This window comes from Ursus arctos, unplaced genomic scaffold, assembly GCF_023065955.2.
Source record: "Ursus arctos isolate Adak ecotype North America unplaced genomic scaffold, UrsArc2.0 scaffold_1, whole genome shotgun sequence".
In the NCBI taxonomy this organism is placed as follows: domain Eukaryota; kingdom Metazoa; phylum Chordata; class Mammalia; order Carnivora; family Ursidae; genus Ursus; species Ursus arctos.
The window spans coordinates 38,186,299-38,194,581 of record NW_026622763.1 but is presented as its reverse complement, the minus strand read 5'-3'; positions in this window follow the sequence as shown (position 1 = coordinate 38,194,581).

Below are 8,283 nucleotides of genomic sequence, written 5' to 3'. Positions count from 1 at the left end.
TCGCTCAATCTCTGTCTCTCAACCTCTTCACCTGTAAAAAGGGATAGTGACAGCCCCTAACTGCAGAGCTGTTACGAAGATGAGTTGACACATGTAAAACACTTGGACCAGAGCCTGACACATATTAAGCCACAAACAGCCCCTGCTGCTCTGATGACTGAGATGGGTGCTGCTCGTTCAGTCGGTACTTTTCTTTCCCGTGTGGGCACGATGATCAGGTGCCTTTAAATGCAAAATAGGGCTTGATTGATTTGGAATAATTAAAGAATAAATTATCAGCAATTCTTTTTCAAAGAGATAACCCCTCCCCCAATGTTTACTTCCTCCCTTGGTATCTGATTTCTATCTGCGTGCACCTTGCCCCCTGCCCTCAGGGGAGACAGAAAGTCAACACGCAGCGAAGCACTTTAAACCAGCCCATATAAGGAAAACAGTGAAGTTCTGATTGGCGTTAGGGAACCCCGTAGGGCGCAGCAGTTCCCGGCCACTGAGCGCCGCGACCATCCTCTAAGGGCTGCAGGCCTAACCAGGCAGTAGGGGCTGGGCCGGCGCGTGAATGGACTAGAGCAGAACCAGAAGAGACCCGGATGGAGAAGCACCGCAGCCCAGACAGAGAGCTTCTTGTAGCCTGTATTTCCTCCCTATCCCTTATTCCATTCCAGTTTCTCTCAATTTCCCATTAACTTCATTATTTAACATTGTAATTATTCAAAGTGTTTCTAGAAAGGAAACATCCTTAAAACACATGACAAAGTATGAGATTTTGGCTTCTGTATCTGAGGAACCAGTCAGAGAAATAATAAACCCCAACGGTTTAAAGAGAATAATCTTTCTAAAATGAACATTCTGAAACAAGGGAAAACTACACCAGCCATGTTGACATATCACAATGGCAGGAAGGAATGATAATTTTTTGGGTGTCAATTTCACATTTTTATTTTACAGTTCCCCAAATCCATACACTTGAAAAGAACGGTGACGGGAACTTTTTATAAGTCAAATTTGCATTGCCATTGTTTGATTTTGTACAGGTCGTATTTCTTTCACCCAGTGGTCCCTGGAGTTTTATGACAGGAAAATGAAGATGATGTTGGCCCTCAGAAGAATGACAAAGTTTTGAGGCAGCAGGAGCAGGGCCTGAGCTCATGCCTGAGATGCAGGCATTCAGAGTTCCAATTCCATCCTTCTCAAGGCTTGCTGAGTGCCCATGGGCAAGTCACTTAACCTCCCTTCGCCTCTCTTCCCTCACCCTAAGGCGAGACTGTTAATGCTCAGTTCCTTCGTGGGTGGCAAGTAGAGGAAGTAATTAGAAAACTAGAGTCTATTCCTATGTTACGCTTTAGGAGATGAGACTTAACCACATGATTCTGAAGTGTGTTAGAAACAAAAACAACAAAGAACAGAGTGAGGGCTATACAGAACAGAAATGCAGTTCTCCGTACAAAAGATTGACGCAGGGGCGCCTGGGTGGCACAGCGGTTAAGCGTCTGCCTTCGGCTCAGGGCGTGATCCCAGCATTCTGGGATCGAGCCCCACATCAGGCTCCTCCTCTGGGAGCCTGCTTCTTCCTCCCCCACTCCCCCTGCTTGTGTTCCCTCTCTCGCTGGCTGTCTCTCTCTCTGTCAAATAAATAAATAAAATCTTAAAAAAAAAAAAAAAGATTGACGCAGACTACCTCTTCATTGTACCTAAGCAGGAAAAAACAATTATTTCAGGACACGTTACATTTAAATAAAACTCCTACTCTTCTCTCTTTCTCTCCCTCTCTCCCTCTCTCTCTCTCACACACAAACACACATGCGCACACGCATGCACACATACACACACACACCAGATACCCTTCCCTTGTTCCCTCGTTTATTTCTATTTTAAAGTACTTCTTTTATGTGGTCTCAAAATAGGAACCTTCCAAATAAAATCATCTGCCTTAAAACAATGTTTGAAATAATTAGGTTACAGTTCTGAAGCCCTGTAATGTGGCTACAGTTCTGTAACTATCTGTGCATTCCATGTATGGTCCTATTAAATGCAGCAGGCACCAGTGTTGCCGGCTGTCAAGAAGCAAAATGAAAAATAGTTTTAATAGCTGCTCTTTGACCTGTTTTATATTTTATGTCAATTATAACAGCACACAACCATGCATAATTATGAAGCATAGATGCATTAAAATGTACACATAATTTGTGTTCTTATGGCAACCATTGCATTAGGCTCTAGAAAACAAACCTATTGTTATAAGTCATTTGCACATTAATATATTAGTATTAAATATCAAAGACAGATTTGTCTATCCATCTGTTTTGAATCATTGTAAGTAAATATATCTTTTTGGAGGGGTGGACAAAATCTCTCCATAAATGCACTCTAGGTGCCATCTGCAACATACATTATAATACAGAGTTTAGCACCATCGTGCATAGCAACTCCAGCAAAGACAGTGCCATGTGATTGTCATTTGAATGTCATTTTTAAAAAATGATCTGGTATATGGACAGAAGGAGGAAATTTTTTTCTGGCACTGCCATAAAAATTCCTTCATTTGACTATCCCGTGGTTTTTGGATTTCTTTCTTAAACGCTTACATTCTTCCAAGGATAAGAGGAAAATAATTATTTTAATGCTGGGTAAATGAACAAAAAAATATGTTTTCTCTATAGCAAAAATCATTAAAATATCGGAGAAAATTTGCTTTCAAATATCTGATGCATCGTAACAGTGACCCTGAGAGGCAAATGACCAAACAAGAAAACCACCTTTCCACACTACAGAGGGAAGAAACCAGGGATTTTTCACAAACAGTTCCATAACTCCAGTTATAACTTTTCAGCATCCCCATGATTTTATGTATCTACAGTGAGACTGCGAGGTGGACGGCCCAGGAGGGCAACGCCAAATGCGAAACAGAAATCAGATTACCTGATGCGGAGTGTTTCCACTTAACATACTGGTGCTCTACATTTGGAGGGAGCACATCTACTTCTCTATCAGTATTAACTCCATTTCCCTAACTTGGACCACTTGCTTTAGCTTTCTGTCCCACCCTCCCTCCTCTCAAAGTTAGGTCTGGACTGGAGAAGGAAAAAATCAAAGAACGGGGTTGATAGTTGGGGGGGCGGTTAGTAACCGTTTCCCCTAAGTCCTGACTAAAAGGAACGACTATTTGGATTTCTACTGACTTCACGGTAAGGGACCAGACTGTTTTCATACAGGGCACCAGGGAGGGCTAGAAAAATTTTAAATGCACATTTTTCTGAAGTTTCATCTGAGGTGTTTCACTTCTACGTTTGCTGTTTCTTTTGTCAGATATCAGTAAGTATAGATGTTATGAATTTTTACTCCATTTCCACATAGCTGGACTTTGAGTTCGGAAGCATTTCTAGGGTGACTGCGATCTGCAGGGACTACTTATTCACCCATATGTTGAGCAATTTATAGGTGTTCCATCCATCACCGTGATATCACCCAGAGAGTGTTTAAGCTGGAATTTGTTTCAACTCTGAGAATTACTGATTTTCTCTAGGATCTTGAAAATATTAGTCTCTAACTGTAATATTGCTGTCTATAAATAGTCACATAAAATTTGAAATGTCTGAAAGAGAACTGGAAATATCTGGCTTCTCTGGACTTTTTTTTTTATTTAACTTGTGACACTATCGGAAGAAAAATTGCTGTGTAGCAGTAGGGCTGGTTCCTGTTTGTGAAGATTAGCCAGGTGAAAAGAACACCACTTTCTGAGGGGACAGAGTTACTGATGTAAGGGACACGGAAACAGAGGGAGAGCGAGGAGAGCGCTGGAGAGGGGGGAAACAAGAGGAAACCTAGCAGCTGAAGAGCAGGGCAGAATGAGGAAGCTTCTAGAGAAGCCCAATTCTAGGTTTCCAGAAAGAGCTGCCAAATTTCAGACAGAGGATAGACAAACACACTGGAATTCATGTTTCTGACTCACAGCACTGAAAAGCTTCTCCAGAGAGTTCTGGAGCATGTCACGGGGTTCCCCACGAGGCTGAGTGTTTTATGGGGCCAGACTCTGAGTCCCAGAAGGCACTGCGGAGGGGCTGGAGATGAAGAAATGAAGGTGATCACACGGCCAAATTGAACAAAAAGACGGGCTCTCTTTTTGGAATATTAAGTGTTAAGCTCCTTTAATAAAAAATCATATGCTTTTTCAAATTTTAAATGTTGAAAGGTCACCAATTATTTTTAAAAATGGAAAGATGGTTACTTGTTTATGGGGCAAATTACTTGAATATTTTCTTCCGGATGAAAATAATACAGTCAATTCTAGATTGCTCACTCATTGTTTTTAGCACGATTTCCTCAAATTCGTGTTCAAAGCATCTAGTTCATGTTTGTTTAATCCACAAAACATTTGACAACGATCTCTTGTGATTTGCTCATCCCTACCTACTCAGCGTTTAAACTTCTCACAAATTATTATCAGTGATTTATTTTACCCATTTAAATTCTTACATAAGTGGGGTTTTCGCCTTCTATTATGCCCATACATGTCAGGTGCTGGTTTGACAACACAATCTCACTAACTTCCAAGGAGGCTTCATTTTTCTACACTTAATTATCCATCCCAACTAAAATTGACTTTTCAAAATAGCATTCTTTCACATGCCAGTTACAAAACTGACTACAAGGAAAACTCTATACATTTTGGTGGATAATATGTCAGGCTACACTGCTTGAACTGATGGAACCTCTTTACCATTATATTAAAGAATCTGAGATTTTTCTCCAGTTTGTCTTCTTTTCATGACTCCTTGATCCTTAATGAAAATCTGCCTGCTTCAGTTCAAGTCATCATCTCTACCCTTACTTCACAAGAAATGGGACAAAGCAACTTCAGTCAAAATATGAATCCCTTGCTTGTCACCAATGCCAATCCAAATATTGCTTTATTAATCTCTGCTTGATTCCCTTTACATTCTAAGGAACTTCTTTAATGAAGAAATTCTGTTTAAAAATTTATTCATTGTCGTATCTATGGAGAAACCACCAATTTGACCTACCCATTCAATATACCAGCACAGGGCTAACAAGAGATATTTACACATTTGGCACAATTTACCATCTGGTTCCCCTTTGATCTTAAAAGGAGGCCATTAGTAATGGCAACGGTCCGAGGTTCTGCACTCGGGGAGGCACAGCTGGCACTGCTGTCTATACGCCTGGTGCTGACCTTTAGGTTGGGACTGTGAGCCACCATCAAAAGGACAGGACTGGTGGTCAAGCAGATAACATAAGTAGCACTTTCTTTTTTTTTTTTTTTTTTTTTTTAAGATTTTATTTATTTATTTGACAGAGAGAGAGACAGCCAGAAAGAGAGGGAACACAAGCAGGGGGAGTGGGAGAGGAAGAAGCAGGCTCCTAGTGGAGGAGCCTGATGTGGGCTCGATCCCAGAACGCCAGGATCACGCCCTGAGCCGAAGGCAGACGCTTAAGGACTGACCCACCCAGGCGCCCCAACATAAGTAGCACTTTCCGGTATTTCAAGCTGGGGGATGGGAGACTGATACAACATTATAATACATATCCTAGAGATATTTCACCCTGCCTTTAAATATTTTTCAAGTTTTACATGAAGCCCCCATTATTAGGCAAAGCAAAGCTTATGTAAAACTTGAAATTTGGCCTTCAAATTATTTTAAACTTGATCGTAGAAACCGTACAGGCATTAGTATATACATTGTGTAAGCAGTTGTAAAGTTCACTTGATAGACGTTTGCATGCCCCTGTCAAGTCTGCAGCTAGATCTGGTGATCTGTATAATCCCTACACCCAACGTGGGACTCCAACTCATGACCCCAAGATCAAGAGTCACATGCTCTTCTGACTGAGCCATCAGGGTGCCCCAGATCTGATGATATATTTTCAATGACATTACTTCCTTGTCTTAATGATCTAAAGATTGAGATTATTCTTTCAGGGACATCTATCTAGTCCTCGAGTAGAAACATCCTGGAGTGTGTAGGAGTTTTAGCTTTCAAAGATACCAGAACCAAAAACATTTACTGAGTGCCACTATGTGTCGAAACTGTTTAGAATCAAAATATTAACCTACCAAAAAAGTTATTGAACTTTATACAGACAAAGTATTCCACTTAGTTGCCTGTCTCGAAGAAGAAAAAGACTCAAATTGGTTTAAGAAAAGGCTTTCTGGTTATGGGTTCTGTGGTCTTATAAAGGTTGAACTACCCAGGATTGGTGTAAGAATAGCATGGCCCTTATTAAACAGTGATATGCAGAAAAGACAAAGAAAATCACACCAAACCTCTGTATCTCCGAACCACCAAAGGGTAGGGAAACAGAGCAGGCCTTGTCTTACGCACACGCTAAAAATCAGGCTACTAAACTACACATGGTGATAACATTCAATGAATCCAGTATAAGTAAATATTTGTGATGGGGCCTATTTGGTAAGAATGAAAAGGACTCATTCATTTCATTTTGGACCCTCCCTTGCATTGAAACAGAACAGCAAACCGATAAAAGCTCCGCATTTGGTCCTGGACCAGCCGACTGCTCCAGGAGAAAACACACCATCTATTCTAAGTCAGACCAAGTGAGAGCCCAGGGTCGCCGACCAGGTGGATCAGGGAAGGGCTGCAGGAAGGGGTGTCATGCTTTCACTTGGTGGCCGGCCCGCGAGCTACGATGGGAGTCCCTTCCCCTAATCCATACTGTTCAACTGTCGCGAAAGCTTGTAAACAGGAGCCTCCGTCAGTTACCTCAGAGTGGTTTGAACAAACTAACATCATAACAAGAGTGTTTATGGAAAAATGCTTAAGCACTGAAGCAGAAAGGGCTTAGCACTGATCAGACCTCTCTTCCACCTTTATTCTTCACTGTTCACATTGAAATGCAAATATCAGCGCAGGGTTTCCACCGGCGTGCCACTCACAAATTGAAAAGCAGTTTTTATCTATGCAAATGTAAGCATGGTAATTGAAGTTAATCAATCAATGCTAGCTTTCACTAAAACCTTGAACATGATTGAATAAAGTAATTATCATTCAGCAGAAAATGATGAAGTTGTAGACAGCATGAACCTTATTAAAGGAGGATTTTGAGTCACAATGGCTTAATTTAGCTAACAGCCCGGCCTCAGCCCAAGCGACATACTACTCTTGCTGCCTAGAATTGTTTTATGATTGAAAAACAACAACAACAACAATCATGAGGGTGGGGGAAGGTGGAGGTGAGGGGAAAGTCGGGGGGGGGTATTATTATTTTTTATAGTGCTGGATTACTAAAAAGTGCTTGTCACGTTAGGAAAGAGAAGCCATAATTCACATTAAAAAAAAAAAAACACACAAAACTCTAAACAGGTAAGTGATAGAAGATTATTATGACATTTTGATACGGTCAATAGCAACAACAGGCTCTTCGTGCTATAGGAAATAAAGTGAGCATCTCTGAAGTCTTCGCCACAATAACCTATTAAGATACTGCAAATCGAATGTTAAACTCCTGAAAGTATGACTTCAAACATGATTTGTATGTTGTGTTGATTTACAGCAGTTTCAATAACAGAACATATGCCGCACGTTGCACAGCCTTTCAAATACTTCATTTTTCTGGAGTGCCATGTATTCGATCGCCTGCCTTGGTTTAGGAAAACAGTCTCCCAGAAAGTGTTCTAATATTCATTCCAAGGTCCCTTTCTCCCAGTTTCTTTACGCTCTTATCTGTTCTCACTTATAATCTAAATGTTTTTAAGGCTTTAAAAACCAAATTATTCTATTTAAGCCAGAGTTGAATACTATTGCTGAAAAAATCATTTCAGGTAGCATAAGAGAAATAATCCATCTCTGGAAAAATGTAATCAACAGTTAGTGTGCAACATAATGTAAACTGATTATGGAAAGAGGCTCCATTTAGCTTCTTCCAATGTATTTTTGAAAAACAAGGTTAACTAGCAATATTTAGATGAGAGCAGCCCAGCAGGATATGGTGACTCTTAAGAACCTACAGTAATTCTATTGGATTCAATTAGGTTGAAAAAATTAAAGGTCTGTAATCCTGCTAATATTATTGTACACCCTGAGGGAGGTCACTCCCTCCCCCAACTCCATTTTGGTTGATGCATTCTGCATTTAGTTTGTTTCGAACAACAGTTTGTCAAATTACACCGACATTCACAATTGGGTAGCAAAAAAAAAAAAAAAAAACCTTTTGATTTATTTATTATTTTGGAAGACGTAGTGCGAGGTATTTTCCTCCAAAGTATGCCTCCCATGTGCCTACATTTTCTAAAGCATCAGGAAGGTGATC